This window comes from Entelurus aequoreus, linkage group LG27 (genome assembly GCF_033978785.1).
Source record: "Entelurus aequoreus isolate RoL-2023_Sb linkage group LG27, RoL_Eaeq_v1.1, whole genome shotgun sequence".
Taxonomy (NCBI): domain Eukaryota; kingdom Metazoa; phylum Chordata; class Actinopteri; order Syngnathiformes; family Syngnathidae; genus Entelurus; species Entelurus aequoreus.
The window spans coordinates 24,687,269-24,709,759 of record NC_084757.1 but is presented as its reverse complement, the minus strand read 5'-3'; the positions used below and the strand labels follow the sequence as shown (position 1 = coordinate 24,709,759).

Here is a 22,491-nt window from a genome sequence, read left to right as displayed (position 1 = left end):
AAATGAACCATTGTAATTACGTCAAAGTATAAATGTCTCTCACAGGATGAATAGTCTGTTAAATTGTTATTTGATCTTTAATGTTCATTAAACACATCATAGATGTCTGCATGGTATAAACATTTATTTTGCGTAAATCATATTGTCGGATAAAATCAAACAAAAAGAAGTTAACATGTAATGAAATGTAAGTAATGAAATGAGAAAAACTTGAAATTTTGATACCAATAACTAATAATCATACACTTTGCCACCTATAACACAAAGCTGACACCAACTTTTATCATTAAATATGTATCGGCTGTTTGTAGGGCGGCGTGGCTCGGTTGGTAGAGCGGCTGTGCCTGCAACTTGAGGGTTCCAGGTTCGATTCTCGCTTCCGCCATCCAAGTCACCGCCGGTTGTGTCCTTGGCCAAGACCTGCTCCCAGTGCCACCCACAGTGGTTTAAATGTAGTTAAAATAATGGATTTCACTATGTAAAGCGCTTTGAGTCTCTAGAGAAAAGCGCTATGTAAATATGATTCACACATTGATTTTTCAGTATGCAGCCCTTGGTGGAAAAAGTTTGGACACCCTTGCCGTAAATGATGCCGTTAAGGCCTCTATTCAAATAACCACAGTCTCCCAAAGTCACGAGGCACGTGGTCTACACAAGCTAATACAGTAAACCCTTGTTTATTTATGTTAATTGGTTCCAGGCCTGACTGTGGTAAATCAATTTCTGCAAAGTAGGAATTAATAATTAGAAATAAAATATTTTCATAACTAGAGCATAAAAAAACAATTTACTACCTTCTAAATAAGTTTTTCAACATTACAAAAGCCCACCAGACATGAAATAACCCCATTTAGTCACCTTTACATTGTTTTAATCCAATATACTATTGTTGTCTGAGGCTAAGCCAATCAGTGACCATAGTACTGAACAACATGGTCCGATTGGTTCTGGATCTGATGGCCAATACTATTGTAGTTAGGTATGAATACCGAATTCTTTACTTTTATAGGCATCGACCGAATTCCATCGGTATTTCCAGGCATCGATTCACAAAAAATGAAACTGTGCCAAATTTGATACCTTTTTGACTTTCCGTCCGGTTGCAGACTAAACATCGTCTCAAACCCTTGGCGAGGAAACAATCACTCAAGCAGCACTTAAAGCGGACTTAGTCAAGCTGTCTCTCGATGATGTTGCAATTTTCAATGCCAACAAAGCAAGTATGTATGCCTGATAGAAAATATAAATTACATTGCTTTTCCATGCACATGCTACTGATTAGCATTAGCGATTTTACAGGGGATTTCAACACCTCCAAATTTAATAATAATAATAATAATACCTGGCATTTATATAGCGCTTTTCTAAGTACCCAAAGTCGCTTTACATGTACAACCCATCATTCATTTACACCTGGTGGTGGTAAGCTACTTTCATAGCCACAGCTGCCCTGGGGTAGACTGACGGAAGCGTGGCTGCAATTTGCGCCAATGGCCCCTCCGACCACCACCTATCATTCATCATTCAATTCACCGGTGTGAGTGGCACCGGGGGCAAGGGTGAAGTGTCCCTTGCCCAAGGACACAACAGCGGCAATTTTTGGATGGTAAGAGGCTGGGAGCGAACCTGCAACCCTCAGGTTTCTGGCACGGTTGCTCTACACACTACGCCATGCCGCCCCCATTACACACCAGTAATGAACTGGTGTGTAATAAGTACAATACATACAGCATAAACACTTTGTTGGTGCAAAAAAAGACTAGATTGGCACATTCAACTTAATGGAAAAGACTACTTCCTAGATAATACACTGTAGTCCAGAGCCAAGAGTATAGAAAGAGTATTGCTAACCTCGGTTTCAGAGTTGGTCCCAAACATGCCGCCCTGTAGTTACCTGAGTGGCTTTTGACCAGTCCTTTAGGAGATTGTCTGGCCATACTTTTCCTGATTAGTCCAAAGCTCCTGACATAACTACAGGGCGCCATGTTTGGTACCAATTTTGAAACCGAATTGGCCATACTCTCTCTATGCACAGCTCTGCCAGAGCCTCTACCCTATTGCCATTAGAGATGTCCGATAATGGCTTTTTTGCCGATATCCGATATTGTCCAACTCTTAATTACCGATACCGATATCAATCGATACCGATATATACAGTTGTGGAATTAACACATTATTATGCCTAATTTTGTTGTGATGCCCCGCTGGATGCATTAAACAATGTAACAAGGTTTTCCAAAATAAGAGAACAACTTCAACTCAAGTTATGGAAAAAAGTGCCTACATGGCACTGCCATATTTATTATTTGAGTCACAAAGTGCTTTTTTTTTTTTTTAACATGCCTCAAAACTACAGCTTGGAATTTGGGGCATGCTCTTCCTGAGAGAGCATTAGGAGGTTGAGGTGGGCGGGGTTGTGGGGGCGGGGTGTGTATATTGTAGCGTCCCGGAAGAGTTAGTGCTGCGAGGGGTTCTGGGTATTTGTTCTGTTGTGTTTATGTTGTGTTACGGTTCGGATGTTCTCCCGAAATGTGTTTGTCATTCTTGTTTGGTGTGGGTTCACAGTGTGGCGCGTATTTGTAACAGTGTTAAAGTTGTTTATACGTCCACCCTCAGTGTGACCTGTATGGCTGTTGATCAAGTATGCCTTGCATTCACATTTGAGTGTGTGAAAAGCCGTAGATATTATGTGACTGGGCCGGCACGCAAAGGCAGTGCCTTCAAGGTTTATTGGCGCTCTGTACTTCTCCCTACCTCCGTGTACACAGTGGCGATTTAAAAAGTCATAAATTTTACTTTTTGAAACAGATACCGATAATTTTGAAACAGATACCGATAATTTCCGATATTACATTTTAAAGCATTTATCGGACGATAATATCGTCAGTCCGATATTATTGGACATCCCTAATTGCCATCTAACGTTTTGGAATCGCAACTGCATGCAAAGTCTACATAGTACTTGCAAATGAGACCCAGAAACGTAAGAAGAAAACAAGATATAACAACTGCACAACCCAGTTATAATACTCAGCTCACTGTTAAAAAAAAAACAAATGGTACCGTTGATTCCAAGGTACCGTATCGATTCAAATGTGAAATGTACCTTACAGTAGTATTGATATTTTTAGTTAATTTAGCAATTTGTATGCTTGAAAATGCTTAATTTACGCTAAAGCTACGTAGAATATGCTTTAAAAAAAATCTGCGATCGAGCGAAGCCGCATACTTCAAAGTGTGGAGTCGCGAGGTACGACTGTAAGCCGTGGGTTTCATCTAATTTCCGAAGCCATACACCTGACAGCCGTGTTAATTGACATGTGAGACATGCTAACTGTTAGCATGCCATCGTTAGCACACATGCTAAGTGTTAGCATGTTAGCACATGCTAACATTTTAGGCTATCTCTGTAGCTCATTTTGTACAGTTACACCTAAAACTCACAGATTCTGACACTCGGCACCATCTTAAAAGCACGGCGGCTGCCGGCGACCCCCGGCTAGTGGTCCAGGGCACAGATAGTAGGCCCATCAAAATTTTTGCGGGAATGTTCTCGTTGTAATTATCATTGTAGATGCAGAATTACACAAGACATACATATATATATATACATACAGTGCAAGTATACACAGCGCATTGCAGTCAGTGATCACGTCACACAGTAGTGTGATGATAGGTAGCTCACTTCAGAACAAACTCCAACGGAACTTTAGATATCACTGAGGTAATTAGTTAGTATTGCAGCGGCAAACTTTCTTATCATCGGCGCAGATCAAGATTAAAATATCGTCTTAAAACGAAATATGAATGTGAAGATGCGCGAGCATGAATGCTACGAGGACAGCAAACAGAGGACAACAAACTGCTGGCTGCGTTTACCACAGATGAAATAAACAATGCCTTTTCCAAATGGACAGCCACTGCATGTAGGACACTTAACATCTGAGGAGACCGAGTGCGGCAAGATGTCGTTCATGTAAAGTTGCACAGACTACCTTTGAGGTGTAGTTTGTACAAAAAAAGAGATCAGCGCTGTCATCTGAAAAGGTAAATAAACTTGTTTGTTTAAGCAACTGGTAAACTAAGGAAGAGTAAGTGCAGATGTAAATGGTGCACTAAGTAAAATAGTTAATGGGTGTGTTTACTACATTACCTATTAATATACAGTACAGGCCAAAAGTTTGGACACACCTTCTCATTCAATGCGTTTTCTTTATTTTCATGACTATTTACATTGTAGATTGTCACTGAAGGCATCAAAACTATGAATGAACACATGTGGAGTTATGTACTTAACAAAAAAAGGTGAAATAACTGGAAACATTTTTTATATTCTAGTTTCTTCAAAATAGTCACCCTTTGCTCTGATTACGGCTTTGCACACTCTTGGCATTCTCTCGATGAGCTTCAAGCACACCTGTGAAGTGAAAACCATTTCAGGTGACTACTTCTTGAAGCTCATCGAGAGAACGCCAAGAGTGTGCAAAAAAAATAATCAAAGCAAAGAGTGGCTATTTTGAAGAAACTACAATATAAAACATGTTTCCAGTTATTTCACCTTTTTTTTTGTTAAGTACATAACTCCACATGTGTCCATTCATAGTTTTGATGCCTTCAGTGACAATCTACAATGTAAATAGTCATGAAAATAAAGAAAACGCATTGAATGAGAAGGTGTGTCCAAACTTTTGGCCTGTACTGTATATCTGCACCTTGTTTGCTATATTATTGCCAAGTAGAGGTGGGGGAAATAATCGATTTTTAAATCAATCGCAATTTGGACATGACCGATTATAAAAATCGATTAGCGACCGTCAATAATCGATAATCGATTAACTTATTGTAAATAATGTAATGCAGATTGTTTCTAAAATTTGGCCGACTGCAGGGAGCCACCTCACTCAGAATAAGAGGAATGAATTTAACTGTTTGTTATTACAAATGCACTGTTTTTTAAAGTTGCAAGTGATAACCGCTTATTTATTGAAACGAAAATAAATGTAAAACAGCATCGATATACACTACCGTTCAAAAGTTTGGGGTCACCCAAACAATTTTGTGGAATAGCCTTCATTTCTAAGAACAAGAATAGACTGTCGAGTTTCAGATGAAAGTTCTCTTTTTCTGGCCATTTTGAGCGTTTAATTGACCCCACAAATGTGATGCTCCAGAAACTTAATCTGCTCAAAGGAAGGTCAGTTTTGTAGCTTCTGTAACGAGCTAAACTGTTTTCAGATGTGTGAACATGATTGCACAAGGGTTTTCTAATCATCAATTAGCCTTCTGAGCCAATGAGCAAACACATTGTACCATTAGAACACTGGAGTGATAGTTGCTGGAAATGGGCCTCTATACACCTATGTAGATATTGCACCAAAAACCAGACATTTGCAGCTAGAATAGTCATTTACAACATTAACAATGTATAGAGTGTATTTCTTTAAAGTTAAGACTAGTTTAAAGTTATCTTCATTGAAAAGTACAGTGCTTTTCCTTCAAAAATAAGGACATTTCAATGTGACCCCAAACTTTTGAACGGTAGTGTACATTAATTAATGACGCATCAAGAATCGATTTTCAATCGAATCGTGGCTCCTGAATCCTGAATCGTAATCAAATCGTGAGGTGCCCAGAGACTTTCCAAATGTGCACTTAATTCACCAAGTTTTGAGCAAATCAATGACTTGCAATTTAGTAAAACATTTAAAAAAATGTTTCTGTATGACATTCTGACTACAAAATAACATTTTTTAATTCATATATTGGGTTATTTTCTTGAGCAAATTTTATTCATGCACGCAAAGAATAACCTGTGATTAATCATAATTAATCAGACTTCAAAAGTGTCATTAATAAGATTGAAAAAACCCTTGTATATATAACTTATTTAGTTGTCCTTGTCTTTAGAGGCGTCTTAATTATTCATTTTTGGCAACAATAAGCCACAGTGCGCAAAGGTCAAACCATCACAAATAAAATCAATGTGTAACATTCTATTTTTTACCGGAACAAGACTCTTATGGCTATGTTGAGCGCACTCATGCGTAAAAACTGCTGTGGTTGTTGCTGAGAAGAGGATTATTACACAGGAGCTGGCAGTGCACCGAAACACATAAAACAATGTGGATTTAGCTGTTCTAAGCAGTCAGACTTTGCATCCTGTTGTGTTTTTGTGTGTGTAACAAACAACCCACACGGCAGGGCAGCTTAAATCGCCTTGCATGGATTGTTGCACAAACTTGTGTTCCGTTGCAGACGTGACTCACAACGAGTGACAACATTCCTCGGGATGCTTCATGCAATGTTTAGCTTTATATATAGCGAGTGACTCATAACAGGGGGCTCTTAAGAAACATATCAATCATTAAAATGCCTGTGTAATGGGAGCTGATAGTTGGAAGTGACTGAAGGATAAATCAGTGAATGAAAGAACAAAAGAGAGAGATTGACAGACTTTTGCTGAAGTGGTGTCCTTCCTCCACTTCCTGTGCCGGTGGCTCGAAAACACGGCGGACATTACTGGACATCCTGTCATCTTCTAACGGGGACACAAATGGAAAGTATTATTCACCTGTAAATCATGCAGAACATTACAGGCGTCCCTCGTTTATGGCTGTTAACTGGTTCCGGACATGGAATGAAATGAGTTTATTTCGGTCATGTAATCAACCATTTTGTGTGATCAGTTTAACAGTACAGATTGTACATATTTAACAATCATACACATTTACATACAAAAACAAAAGAAAAAGGAATAGGCTGAAGCCAAGGCTTATATTTGCCTATCCTATACATTCACTGAAAATAAGATTACCTGGAACATCAACGTTCAAAAAAATCAATGGGATGAAAGTAATTGTTACTATATTTTATAATTTTATATTATTTCAACTTTCAAGGCTTTCTTAAACCTTAACAAAGAACTACATGTCTTCAACTCATCACTGAGCTTGTTCCACCATTTAACTCCTAAAACTGAAATACATTTGTATTTTATATTCCTTCTTACTTTACCATCCATCCATCCATTTTTTACCGCTTGTCCCTTTTGGGGTCACGGGGGGTGCTGGAGCCTATCTCAGCTGCATTCGGGCGGAAGGCGGGGTACACCCTGGACAAGTCGCCACCTCATCACAGGGCCAACACAGATAGACAGACAACATTCACACTCACATTCACACACTAGGGCCAATTTAGTATTGCCAATCAACCTATCCCCAGGTGCATGTTTTTGGCGGTGGGAGGAAGCCGGAGTACCCGGAGGGAACCCACGCAGTCACGGGGAGAACATGCAAATCCCGAGCCCGGGATTGAACTCAGGACTACTCAGGACCTTCATATTGTGAGGCACATGCACTAACCCCTGTTCCACCATGCTGCCCTTCTTACTTTTCCTATTTCAAAAATCAATATCCCCCATAAATTATAGTTTATTTATTTATTAAGCTAAGGAAAAATGGGAATTCCTGGAATTTTTTTTAACTTTAAAAAGTGATAGTTTGAATGTCCAGAATGAGTGGAATATGTTGAAGGTGGAATAGTTTGAATCGGTTGAAAAATGTGGAAATGGTGGAAGCTTGAAAAATGGCCAATTGAATTTTAATGGGAAAAATGTCCCGGAAAACCTGGTATTCTGGAAAATCTGGGAATTTTTGGAATTTGTCAAGGGAAAGCCCGCGATTCCGGAATAGGCTAAACAGTTTGAAGTTGGAACGACTTGTATCGGATGAAAAATATGGAAGGTAGAGCTCGCCAAAATTTGGAGAAGAAGAAAAAGATGTTTAAAAACCATATGTGTAATGCTTTGGAGCATTCACACAATAATCAAGTTGTTGCGTCATTGTTATTGTTCGTTTTGGTCCTGCTGGCCAGGACGTATTTTCAAGTTGACTTTGGGTAACACACCATTTATGTCCGCATAGCTTGGCTCCAAGTTCCACATTTACACCCGCAAGTCATGCCTCACTCTATCGGCTTCTCCAACGTTTTAGTCTCTCTTCGTGCTCGCTTCTATAAACAGAAGTTCATCCTCCGTATATTCAGCTTCAAAAAGGTTGGGAATCCTCATTTGTCCCAAAATAGTCGTCTTCGTTGTTTGTTACCAAGTTTGCCATGATTAAAACACGCGTTTGTTTCCGAAAGTAGGAACACACATTTGTTGCCAGAAGCCGGAAGTGTGCTGCTATGGAACCGGAAATAGAGGTGCCAAGGAAAGTAGTTCCAGCAATGCAAAAAATTAACAAATTACGGTAAATACTGAACATATTACATATTGTTTTGAACATGTCTGTTACTACATTACATATATATTTGCAGTGTGTATATAAAACGTTTTGAAGGCTTTGAAGGCTACAATAGTGACTCCCATTAACCACACTTTCCAAGTGTTTTTTTTAATCATCTTTAGGATCGTAATTAAAAAAAAAAAAAGCTTTTGTCTTCTAGTCTCTTATTAGCATTGTTGACGATGGGCAAAATTCCCCTAAAAAGTGCAGTTCCCCTTAATAACCCGTTAATAACCTAAAAACTATAAGAGTTAGACCAAAAATTGTTGCAGCCTAGACAGCAACAAATAAATGGGACAGGTTTAGGGAGATTTTGACATAGTTCTGATTAATACCACGTTATCTACACATTAACACCATAAAATGTTAAAAACTTTTTTTTGTGCAGCACAAACCAGCACAAACAATTGATACTGGTTTGGGGAGGTTTTGACAAGGGGGTGGGGATGGCTATAAATATTGGGAAATTAATAACTTAAAAACTATCATAGCTAGACCACACATTTTACAGCACAAACGTAAAACAAACGAATGGGACAAGTTTGTGGTGATTTGGAGAAGGGGGGGTGTTCAACTGCACACAGATTTGCGACCTAGCTGGAGCCTATTTTTGTGTTTTAATTAGGACTGGGCGATAAATCGATATACTCGATATATCGCGGGTTTGTCTGTGCGATATAAAAAATGACTATATCGTGATATTCGAGTATACGTTCTCACTCAGTTGCTTTTAGCTGCGGGCATTACAATACAGGCGTTTCTCTCTCTTTGTTTTCTTTCCTTCTCACAGAGACATAAAACAAGTGCACCTTCTTACATACATCACATACGTATACGCCCTCGCGGAGCAGAGAGGTAGCGGCATGGTAACGTTAGCTGTGGTGCGAGTGGTAATACGAGAGAAAGAAGGTGCGAATCTGGTAACAAATTAAGGAAGAATTAATTCCCAAGAAAAATAGCACGGGGTCCATCGTCTGGCGGTGGTTGACTTCAAGCGGGAATATGTCGAACAGACAACCGTAATTTGTCAAGTGTGGGGCAAAAGCCTTGCTACAAAAAGTAGCATTACTGCTAATATGTAGCATCATTTGAAAAGTCACCCGCTAGAGAATGAAGAGTGCTTGAAACTCCGCATGTCAACATCTCCGTTCAGTGCCACACCAACAAAATGCCAAGCCAACCATTTCCACATCAACACCGTATGAAAAAAATAGTGAACAGAAGGAGATTACGTCCGCAGGAACCTACCACATAGCGATTTGATTTCTTATTATGCAACTCATTTTTATTTGACAGTTATTGAAATATCTTGTGTGACATCATGCACAAAAGTGCACTTTATTTGTTTTAAACTATTGTAGTGGCGTTCTGTACAAAAAGTGCACTTTAATTTAGTGTTGTTTTGATATGTCATCTTAGTGACATCATGCACAAAAGTGCACTCATAGCTTGTTTTAAAATGTCTCCGACAATCTTGCACTTTCTGTTTTGAAATGACATGAATGTTTGTGCCACTGCTTAATAACTGTTTAATAAATACAGTTTTGGTCAATTGACTTAGTTGTGATTTCCCTCTCTGCATGAAAGTTTAAAATGAGCATATATTAATGCAGTATGAACAAGAATGTTTTAATGTAGACACATAGAATCATCATACTGCTGTGATTATATGCATCAAGTGTTCATTCAAGGCTAAGGCAAAATATCGAGATATATATCGTGTATCATGACATGGCCTAAAAATATTGAGATATTAAAAAAAGGCCATATCGCCCAGCACTAGTTTTATAATATTTTATTAAAAATTAATCAAATTATAATGCTATACTAATAACCTCCTTTTATTGATGGAAAAATACAAATATCACAAATATTTCCATTCAATAACTTTTATTATAATAACATAATTTCACTATAATAACAATAGTAATTTTGTTTTTCTAATGTACCTTTTTTGGTTTTGTTAGAAAGAGTTAATGAATATTAAATACTAATGTGAATACTGTTAATAACACGAAAACTGACAATGTTTATTACTGTAGGGTATGTAGAACTGGAATCTGTCATACCGGGGGCTAATTTTCCAAAGATTGTGCCTTCTCAGCAAATTAGGATTATCAAAATATTAGGACAGTTTTACACTACTAGAACCACAATAAACAATATAATGTTCTTAAATGACCAAAAATATCCTCGTCAAGGCCGATTAGTGGCCGCTGAGTGGATTTACAGTGTCAATCATAGATATCTATGGCAAGGATCTTCAACGTTTTCCACATCATGGACCACCAAACTGATGGAGCAGGGACCCCTAACTTATACACTACCGTTCAAAAGTTTGGGGTCACATTGAAATGTCCTTATTTTTGAAGGAAAAGCACTGTACTTTTCAATGAAGATAACTTTAAACTAGTCTTAACTTTAAAGAAATACACTCTATACATTGCTAATGTGGTAAATGACTATTCTAGCTGCAAATGTCTGGTTTTTGGTGCAATATCTACATAGGTGTATAGAGGCCCATTTCCAGAAACTATCACTCCAGTGTTCTAATGGTACAATGTGTTTGCTCATTGGCTCAGAAGGCTAATTGATGATTAGAAAACCCTTGTGCAATCATGTTCACACATCTGAAAACAGTTTAGCTCGTAACAGAAGCTACAAAACTGACCTTCCTTTGAGCAGATTGAGTTTCTGGAGCATCACATTTGTAGGGTCAATTAAACGCTCAAAATGGCCAGAAAAAGAGAACTTTCATCTGAAACTCGACAGTCTATTCTTGTTCTTAGAAATGAAGGCTATTCCACAAAATTGTTTGGGTGACCCCAAACTTTTGAACGGTAGTGTATGTCTTGTAAAAAAAGGTTTTATTTTATATCAAACTTGTCATAAATGTGCCTTTTATTGTGCAATACTAAGATATTCATATAATACAAAAAGTTAGCTAGCAGTCAAATAACATGTAAATACTGCTGGTAACTGGCACACTAATTGCTTGCTGACAATTATGTTACGGTTGGGTCGCATGGTAATGCGCAGATCGTTTCCCCAAGATGCAGACGGACCTCCGGAAGCAGTGTGCAGGTAGGAAAATGATTTATTCTTCATAAATCAGGCAAGAATATAAACCAGATGAGGCAATTCCTTCAGGAATTGCATGTGAAAGCTCCAATGCTGAAGTTGAACTGAAATCCTGGAATTTTTTTTATAATTGTTGAAGTAGAGCACACAATTCCCAAACAGGCTAAATATTTTGAAGTTGGAACAGTTTGAATCTGATGAAAAATGTGGGATTTGTGGAACTTTGAAGAATGTCCTATTGATTTCAATAGGAATTTCCAAACAATTTGGGAATTTCGGAAAAGGCGGGATTTTTTTGGAAAATGGTAAAAAACTTGAATGGTTTGAATGAGTTGAAATGGTTGGTGTTGGAATTTTTCAATTTGGTCGAGAAATTTTGAAGTACTAACATGTTGAATAGAGAAAGGGTATTACAGAATTCCTGGAATTTCAAGTAAACTGGGAATTTTTCCAGTTCAAGAAACAACTTAGTTTTTGTCCTAATTAAGACGAATATTTTGATGGTAGAATGGTTGAAATGCGTAAAAAAAATGTGGAAGGAGTAGTCGCCAGAAAAAAGGGTGGAAATAGGGCTTTGGAAATCCAGGAATTCTGGAAAATCCTGGAATTTTTTGGAATTTGGAAAAGGTATGGTTTGAATTTACAGAATGGTGGAATGTGTTGAGGGTGGAATAGTTTGAATTGGTTGAAAAATGTGGAAATAGTGGAAGTTTGAAAAATGGCCAATTCATTTTGAATGGGAAAAATGTCACGGAAAACCAGGAATTCTAGGAAATCTGGGATTTTTTGGATTTTGTCAAGGGAAATCAAGCGATAGGCTGAACAGTTTGAATCGGGTGAAAAATGTGTAAGGTAGAGCGCGCCAAAATCTGGAGAAGAAGAATAACTTGAATAAATAGATGAATTTTGGTGTAGAAAACCATATTTGTGAATACTCCAAAGCATTCACACAATTAACAGAAAAGTGTGCTGATTGCATGGGAAGCTATGGCAAAGCTAACAGAAAAGCTTTGCATAGAAAACACGAACAAGAAGCAAGAATCATCAAACGTAACTGTTGCGTGTAGCAAACAAAACAGCCAGACCAAGTGTGGCGAGAGGCAGGAATAAATTGCTCTCTGATTAGTGCCCAGGAGCAGGTGAGCGCCCCGACGACTAATCAGAGGCAGGTGAAAAAATAATCAGCACCCACATTGGCAACCAAGAAACACAAACCCGGGTGCTGAAAAACAGAACTAAGGGAATCCTAAACATAAAGAAAACATGATCCGGGCAGTCGATCAACACAAATCAGAGCGCTAATCACTAGCTGGCAACTAGAGTGCTAATCGCTAGCTGACAACTAGCGCTAAATTTCAATCAATCAATTAAAGTTTATTTATTTATATAGACCTTACTCACGAGTGTCTCAAAGGGCTGTCAACTACAGCGATATTTGCAAGCTGGCAACTAGAGTGCTAATTGCTAGCAATCTTAAACGCTGGAATACAATAATATCATTATGTTATGTTTTTGTTTTAAAACGGCAAGGTACAGTGAGTCGGGCCTGTTTAAACAACACTACAGTGTGTTGCATTGATGTTAATGTGTATTAAAGAACATTTACATTAGCGTAGAAATAATACATATTGTAATATTCCAGGAATGTAGACTCATACATCTTATTTGTTTGTCTTGTCTTTATTGCACAAGATGCGACTCAACCACACAACAACCTCCATGTGCATCTGCCCTCTTTTCCCGGCAATACTATACAATAACGTGGACCCCTACTTAAACAAGTTGAAAAACGTATTCGGGTGTTACCATTTAGTGGTCAATTGTACGGAATATGTACTGTACTGTGCAATCTACTAATAAAAGTTTTACTATCATCAACGTCACCTCCCTATCACTCGCCGGAAGTCCCGCCCCCCAGCCAAAGTCATTGGCTAACACCCCGTAGCCAGCCGCTACAATATGAAAAAGCCCAATTACCTAAATATTTAAAAAAGTACCTCCCAAACCCCCTGTTGAAGACCTCTATTCTATGGTTTTAATACTTTGTGGATGGATTGAATAGATTAAAACAATACAAATACAGTGAAACAATATATATATATATGTATTTTTTTTAAAGTTACATGTAACTCCGTTCCAAAACATTTACTTTACAAAATTAATCACTTAAATCTAAATAAATTATACTGTTTAATCATTTTTGAGATCATTTGAATTCAAACTTTTAACATTTAGGTAACACTTAACACGTGCTTGCTCACCATATTTCAGCTGCGTCGTGGGTGGAAATCATAATTCACTTTATTATTCGTAGTCATTCATACTTGTCGAACTATTTTCAAGTCGGGTGGGATTTCAAAGGTACGTTAAATGCTTTTAAATAAAATTCATTATTAAATAACATAACATTTTCCGTATACTTCAGCGTCTTCTTTCGCGGGCTAAAATCCAAGCGAATCACTTCCGGATCACGTGACATATCTAGTGCACTTGTCTTAGTTGTCCGGGTAAAATGGTGCCGTTTAACACACATTAATCTTAAAATGTCTATGGTTTAGCAGGCTAACACACACTGTTCTTATGTATACTTGACCAAAATTATGAAGAAACGTGTGACGAGATTGCATTAAAAATGGGAGTGTTTTGGGAAGTAACTGGACAGCCCTGTTTGCTTAAATACAAAGTCTACACTGCCATCTGCTGGTTAAAACAGGAACATAAACAACACTGCACTTCATGCATTATATTGTGAATCATTGTTCACAATTTACTTAAAACAATGTGCAATACAAATTGAATTACCAATACAAAATAAATGTAGATAAAAGCAAAAAAAATAAAAATGTTGTAGAGATATGTAATTACAACTATTGGCCATAAATGTAGATAAAAGCAAAAAAAATAAAAATGTTGTAGAGATATGTAATTACAACTATTGGCCATTAGATGACAGTGCAACGCTTCAAAGTCCTGGAAGCATCAGGCTGTTAAAATGTACTTTTTAAAATAACTAATTGGCCACAAAGTCAAGTTTAACACAAACTGTTTACTGCATGCTATTAAAAAGTAGACTGCAATCATTTAATATTGTTTCCTGTCCTCACAATATCACCTTCTTGGACCCCTAGAATTGGCCCTGTCAGGGCCTCCTGCTTGCAGGAAGTGTAAAACAGTAGGCAGTGTCTCACAGTTGGTGGTCCTCCAACATGAAACAGCTCAAATTCATTAGGAGGCTTTCAAGTGTTGTTGTTTTTTATACCATCAGCATGTTGTGTAAGCACCGGGGACCCCCAGAAAGCTGCCGAGTGGCTCGTCTGCAGGCTCCTGTGGTCTCATCAGCAGGTCATGGGAACAACCGCAGTGTGTTTGTGCTCACTGTGCAAGCGGATAAACACAAATAAACTCGGACTTCATGAAAGGAGCAACTTGTATGAAATAACAAATAATAGAATAATCTCTTATAGCATGCGGTGTAGGAAAAAGAGCGTGAAAAAAAGCATGATGACATAAGTAAGTGTGCTTGTAGTTTAGGGCTTTTACACTGATGTATATCTGACCTCGAATAGACCATTTTCCCAAAAAATTATGTATAATAGCAATAATAATATATATGTATAATACCGTAAAAGTCACCAAATATCTGTTAAAAATATTATTATATTTATGATAGTTTAAGTTTGGATAATGCATCATTTTATTTGTATTGTTTACATTATTTTGTGATAATAATATTGAAACATACACGTTTTACAATACTATTCATTATGTATTATGACAAATTATTTTTGTATAGTATTTATTAGGGGGGCTGAAAATAAAAACACGATTCACATCCGAATCACGGTTGTTATTCATTCCGATAATGAAGGTATTCATTATTTTTAGGAATCTTTTTTTTTCTTTTACGAATACATTTTTAAAAATACATATTTTTAAACCTGCAAATTCACGTTTGTCCGCTGCTTGTATACTGTACGTCAGAAGCCAAGAGGATGTTTTGGAACCTGTAACTTGTTAAAAAAAAAGAAGAAAAAAAGGATTTACAATAATTGTTATACCAAATGATATATTGCGAGAATAGGTTTGAACCGGGAATCAATTCTGATGCGAATAGTCAATCCCAAAATGTTAATCGAATCAAAACGTGAGTTGTTAAACATGTTATTATATTTTTCAATATATTTGACACAATACTATTTAGCATATACTGATGGATCCAAAATATATTTTTACCTATACTATTATATTTATAATAGTTTAAGTTTAGATATACCTGACCTATAATAGAGTTGCATACTCTTAATTGTATCTTTTTTTACAATATTTTGTATTAATGATAATAATGACAATAAAATAGTATATAGATTTACAAGTTCAATGTATTAGATATTATTAGAAATTAATTATATGACATTTTCTTTGTCGTATTGTGGGTGCTGAAAATAATCAATTCATATCCGAATCCCCATTTTTATATATTCCCATAATGAAACGATTTATCATTTATTAAAGCTTGTATTAAAAATATTATTTATAAAATATAATTTTTTATATCCAAACCCACATTTTTAGCTACATGTACTGATATGTCTAAAAAAATAACAAATAAAACTATATATAATAGTTTACATTTCCACATAGCTGACCTATGAGAGTTGCAGCCCAAGAATCTGAATTGAAATGTAAGTTGTTGTAAAGATTCACATCCCTAGTATTCATATTTTATGTTCTTACATTAAAAATATAAGTTATTTATAGAATAATATTTTATATACAGTAATTTACTATATCTGAAATAGTATTAAATATTTATAAAATGAAATTTTTATACATCTGACCCCATATTATTGAGAATATACCAATTCATCTAAAAAAAATACCTCCCCCAACTGCGCCACGCAGTTGGGGGAGTGGCCGTGCCAGCAACCTGAGGGTTCCTGGTTCGATTACCACCTTCTACCAACCTCGTCACGTCCGTTGTGTCCTTGAGCAAGACACTTCACCTTTGCTCCTGATGGGTCGTGGTTAGGGCCTTGCATGGCAGCTCCCACCATCAGTGTGTGAATGTGTGTGAGAATGGGTGAATGTGGAAATAGTGTCAAAGCGCTTTGAGTACCTTGAAGGTAGAAAAGCGCTATACATGTATAACCCACTTACCATTTACCATTTTTATTATGTGTAACTAGGGTTGCAAATGTGTGGAAAGTTTCCGGAAATTTACCTCGGGAAGTTAAGCACGGGAAGTTTGGAAAAATTGACACCGTCCATGGGAATTAACGGGGAATTAATGGAAATTTGGGGTAATTTATAATAACCATCATATACAGACATAAATATAAACATTTTGTGGTCATAATAAGCAGACATGGATGCAATCATTTGTAATACAAATTTATTTTTGTGAGCAGAACTTCATCAAACATAAAAAAACATCAATGTTGATTGAATTAAAATAAATGATGCCCCCCAAACAGTCCCATTCAAAATGTAAAATGAAAGCATTTAGCTAAGATTCTCAAGCCTCTGTTTTTTCATCAAACATAAAAAAACATGAACGTTGAATAAAATAAGCCCTGTGAAGTGGTGGCGACTTGTCCAGGGTGTACCCCGTCTTCCGCCCGATTGTAGCTGAGATAGGCTCCAGCGCCCCCCGCGACCTCGAAGGGAATAAGCGGTAGAAAATGGATGGATGGATGGATGAATAAAATAAATGATGCCCCCCAAAAAGGTCCCATTCAAAATGTAAAATGAAAGCATTTAGTTAAGCTTCTCAAGCCTCTGTTTTTTGCATTTTTCCTCTGAATCCTTTCTTCCTGGACCTCATCAACGTCCTCCTCAATGTCCACTTCCTCGACATCTGACTTGTCGTCATCTTCGGTGTCACTGTCCAACCCTGTTGAGGAGGGCTCTGTGTCAGGCTCAAAGAGCCTTAGGTTTGCCCGGATGGCCACCAGTTTTTGGACCCTTGCATTCGTGAGCCTGTTGCGAACCTTCGTGTGCGTGTTTCCAAACAGTGACCGGTTGCGCTCAGAGGAGGCTGATGTGGGTGGGATTTGGAGGATGACTGAGGCTACAGGTGCAAGGGCCTCAGATCCACAAAGTCCCTTCCACCAGGTGGATGCAGATATGTGCTGGCATGACCGCCATATCCAATCCCCTTCCCAAAGGCCTTGCTTGGTACGGTACTTTGCCAGACTGCCGAGGACTTTGCCTTCATCAAGACCCAGATGGTGAGACATGGTAGTAATAACAGAGTAAGCTCTGTTGATCTCTTCACCAGAGAGTATGCTCTTCTCATGGTACTTTGGGTCCAGCATGTATGCTGCTGAGTGTATTGGCTTCATGCAGAACTCTTGGCGCTTATCCATTGATTTGACCACTGCGGTTTCCTCTGCTTGGATCAGCAGGGAAGTGGGCAGAGCAGTTTGGATTTCTTCTTTGAGCTCAGCAAACAGACATTGAACATCTGACAAGACGGCATCATCACCTTCTATCTTGGCAATAGCTGCTGCTATTGGTTTGAGGATTGTCTGGCTGCTAGCTACTCTTTCCCAAAACATATCTTCCAGCAGGATTCTCTTGATGGGACTTTCGAGGGACTCAGACTGGGATATGGCCATCTCTTGCAGAGACTCCTTCCCATCCAGTAGGCTGTCGTACATGATGACAACCCCACCCCATCGAGTGATGCTGGGGAGCTTCAGTGTGGTGCTCTTGTTTTTTTCATTTTGCTTTGAGAAGTAGATTGCTGAAGCTACCTGTTTGCCCTTCACATATTTCACTACTTGTTTTGCTGTCTTGTACAGTGTGTCCATTGCCTTCAGTGCCATGATGTCCTTCAGGAAGAGATTAAGAGTATGGGCAGCACAGCCAATCGTTGTTATTTGAGGGTAGGTCTCCTCCACTTTTGCCCAAGCAGCCTTCATGTTCGCAGCGTTGTCAGTTACAAGTGCGAAGACTTTCTTCGGTCCAAGGTCGTTAATGACTACTTTCAGCTCCTCAGCAATGTAGACGCCTGTGTGTCTGTTGTCCTTTGTGTCTGTGCTCTTGTAGAATACTGGTTGAGGGGTGGAGACGATGTAGTTGATAATTCCTTCTCCCCGGACATTCGACCACCCATCAGAGATGACTGCAATGCAGTCTGCCTTCTCAATGGTTTGCTTGACCTTTGCTTGCACTCTGTTGAACTCTCCATCCAGCAAATGAGTAGATACGGCATGTCTGGTGGGAGGTGTGTATGCTGGACGAAGAACATTCAGAAACCTCTTCCAATACACATTGGCTGAGAGCATCAGACCAGTTGCATACACTGCTCGAGCGAAACATTCATCAGCATTTCTCTGGCTGCGTTCATCCATTGAGTCAAAAAATCCTCTGATTCCAAAATGACCAGGAGCTGTTGGGAGGGTGTCTGGATCTGCTAATGATGCAGCTGCATCATTTTCACTTCGAATGGAAGCAGAGGAACTCTTGTCTGGGGTTTCTTGTTTTGATCCCAGAGGAAACTTTGGGCACTTGTTTATATGCTGCTGCATCTTTGTGGCATTTTTGACGTAGCTCTTTGCACAGTATTTGCAAATGTACACAGCCTTTCCGCCTACATCGGTTGGGGTAAAGTGTCTCCACACATCAGATGGTGTGCGTGGCATTATTCTGTAGAATAAGACGAGAAGCTTGTCAAACACTAATGCAATGCCACACAGATATAAATAGTCAGCTAAACCAGTGTTTTTCAACCTTTTTTGAGCCAAGACGCATTTTTTTCATTGAAAAAATCCAGAGGCACACCACTAGCAGAAATCATTAAAGAATGAAATTCAGTAGACGATAAAAAGTCGTTGTCGCAATTGTTGGACATGACTTTAAACCATAACCAAGCATGCATCACTATAGCTCTTGTCTCAAAGTAGGTGTACTGTCACCACCTGTCACATCACGCCGTGACTTAATTTTGAGTTTTTTGCTGTTATTCTGTGTGTGGTGTTTTAGTTCTTGTCTTGCGCTCCTATTTTGGTGGCTTTTTGCTGTTTAGTGGGAGTTTTCCTGTTGCAGTTTCACGTCTTCCTTTGAGCGCTATTCCCCGCACCTGCTTTGTTTTAGCAATCAAGAACATTTTAGTTGTTGCTATCTTTTTTTGTGTGGACATTGTTGATTGTCATGCCATGTTCAGATGTACATTGTGGACGCCGTCTTTGCTCCACAGTAAGTCTTTGCTGTCGTCCAGCATTTTGTTTTTGTTTACTTTGTAGCCAGTTCAGTTTTAGTTTCGTTCTGCATAGCCTCCCCTAAGCTCCAATGCCTTTTCTTAGGGGCTCTCACTGTCATGATCCGTGGTCCGGATCATGTTTTTGTTATGTTTTGTTAGTTTTAGACTCCATAGTTCCTGTTTTTGTGCACCTTTGTTTGTTTTAGTTACCATGCTGACTTGGACATGCTGTCACTAGTTTCACCTGCCTCTGGTGTTCGGGACACGCACCTGCTCTAATCAAGAGACCATTATTTAAGCCTGTCTTTGCCAGTCAGTCGTCCTGGCGTCATTGTTTGTTTCATGCGATGCCATAGTTCATGTTGCTCGTTTTCATGTCCGATTCCAAGTTTATGCTAGTCGTTCGATTCATGCCGTGTCCACGTAAGTGTTAGTTGTTTCATGCCACAGTTTGATAGTTTCTCTATGTTCATAGTTCTTGCTAAGTGTTAGCGTCTATGTTTCCTGCGTTAAGTTTTTTTTTTGTTCTTTAGCCTCTTGTGTGAACGGCACGCTTTCCTTTTGTTTAGGTTCCTGTCTTTTCTGATGTGTAGGATTAATTCATTATTAAATATGTTCCTACCTGCAAGCCTTGTCCGGAATAGACCGTTTGCATCCTGGGAGAACAAACCTCGCAGTAAGCTGCGAACCCCCCCGTCGTGACACTCACCTTTTGTTTATTTTTGGTTTAAGCAGGGGACACCTTTTTACCTGCACGCTGCCTCCCGCTATCACCTGCATATTTTGATCACGACAAACCATTGTCGTCTCACACGACGTGTTCCCGACATCTACAAAGCAATTAGATACCGGCTGCCACCTACTGGTATGGAAGAGAATTACATGGTTACTCTGCTCTAGACAGCACCGACACTCAACAACGGCACATTATTTGCGGATTATAATTACTGGTTTGCAAAAAATATTTTTAACCCAAATAGGTGAAACTACATAATCTCCCACGGCACACCAGACTGTATCTCACGGCACACTGAGCTAAACAATTGGAGTAGTCTTTAAAAATATTTTACTGATGGACAAATGAATAGAAATAGGCCAGATGAATAAATGAACAGAATCAGCATGCTATATCAAACTATAACCTACATTCTTGCATGACAACAGTAACAGTCATACAGTAACAAGCAATTACACCTCTATTAAACTTAAATACCACAGATAAAATATATTTACCCCAGTAATATCATCAAAACTTACCTGACTGGATGAAGTCTTTGGGCTCAAATACTAGTGTGGCCTCAATAGCCCTGCTGTAGTGTGTAGCATGCTGGGAATTATCTGCGCATGTGATGGAAGAATGCACTGCACATGTGATCGAGGAATGAATGCACAGTGCAGGGTTGAAATTCAACTGGATATGCATTAAATCTGGTTGTTTTAGCTAATAATCATGCTGCAAGATCTAGCATGTTGCATTCAATATTTATTCCCAACAAATGTCCCATTAATTCCCGTTAATTCCAATATATTCCCGTTAATTCCCATGGAAAGTTTCCAATTTTGAATATTCCCGGAATTTTGCAACCCTATGTGTAACAATTATTTTCTGTAGTAGTTAAATATGTATACAAGTCAACAAATAGTTATTACATGTTACAGTACAGTACATTAAAATAAGTTTAAAATACAGCATCTAGTATTTAACAAATATGGTTATATTTTTTTCAGTTAGTTTTCCAAGCTAATATTTGCTACATTATTGATCAAATATATACTGTTATGAAGCAAAAGTGGGCCAATTTAAGTACAAAACCCAAAACCAGTGAAGTTGGCACGTTGTGTAAAAGGTAAATATAAACAGAATACAATGATTTGCAAATCCTTTTCAACTTATATTCAATTGAATAGACTGCAAAGACAAGATATTTAATGTTCGAGCTGAGAAACGTAATTTTTTTTTGCAAATAATCATTACCTTAGAATTTAATGGCAGCAACACATTGTAAGTTGGGTTACATGGCCTTTCCTTTTAACAACACAGTAAACGTTTGGGAACTGAGGAGACCAATTTTTGAAGCTTTTCAGGTGGAATTCTTCCCATTCTTGCTTGATGTACAGCTTAAGTTGTTCAACAGTCCGGTTTCTCTGTTGTGGTATTTTAGGCTTCATATTGCGCCACACATTTTCAATGGGAGACAGGTCTGGACTACAGGCAGGCCAGTCTAGTACCCACACTCTTTTATTATGAAGCCACGCTGTTGTAACATGTGGCTTTGCATTGTCTTGCTGAAATAAGCAGGGGCGTTCATGATAACGTTGCTTGGATGGCAACATATGTTGCTCCAAAACCTGTATGTACCTTTCAGCATTAATGGTGCCTTCACAGATGTGTAAGTTACCCATGCCTTGGGCACTAATACACCCCCATACCATCACAGATGCTGGCTTTTCAACGTTGCGCCTATAACAATCCGGATGGTTCTTTTCCTCTTTGTTCCGGAGGACACGACGTCTACAGTTTACAAAAACAATTTGAAATGCGGACTCGTCAAACAGAACACTTTTCCACTTCGCATCAGTCTATCTTAGATGAGCTCGGGCCCAGCGAAGCCGGCGGCGTTTCTGGGTGTTGTTGATAAATGGCTTTGGCTTTGCATAGTAAAGTTTTAACTTGCACTTACAGATGTAGCGACAAACTGTAGTTACTGAAAGTGGTTTTCTGAAGTTTTCCTGAGCCCATGTGGTGATATCCTTTACACACTGATGTCGCTTTTTGATGCACTCCATATTTTCTGAACCTTCTGATGATATTACAGACCGTAGATGGTGAAACCCCTAAATTCCTTGCAATAGCTCGTTGAGAAATGTTGTTCTTAAGCTGTTGGACAGTTTGCTCACGCATTTGTCCACAAAGTGGTG

At 38.4% G+C, this 22,491-nt stretch overlaps 1 protein-coding gene across 1 annotated transcript in view; it reads right to left on the bottom strand.

Moving 5' to 3' along the window:
• The window catches only part of rgl1 (ral guanine nucleotide dissociation stimulator-like 1), a 98,690-nt gene extending 84,877 nt beyond the window's left edge, over window positions 1–13,813 (bottom strand). The window contains exons 1-2 of the mRNA XM_062039519.1: window positions 13,628–13,813; window positions 6,455–6,538 (exon numbers count right to left, since the gene is read on the bottom strand). The gene's annotated coding sequence lies outside the window, so the exon portion shown is untranslated. The remainder of the gene's footprint in view (window positions 1–6,454; window positions 6,539–13,627) is intronic.
• Window positions 13,814–22,491: the final 8,678 nt, after the last annotated feature.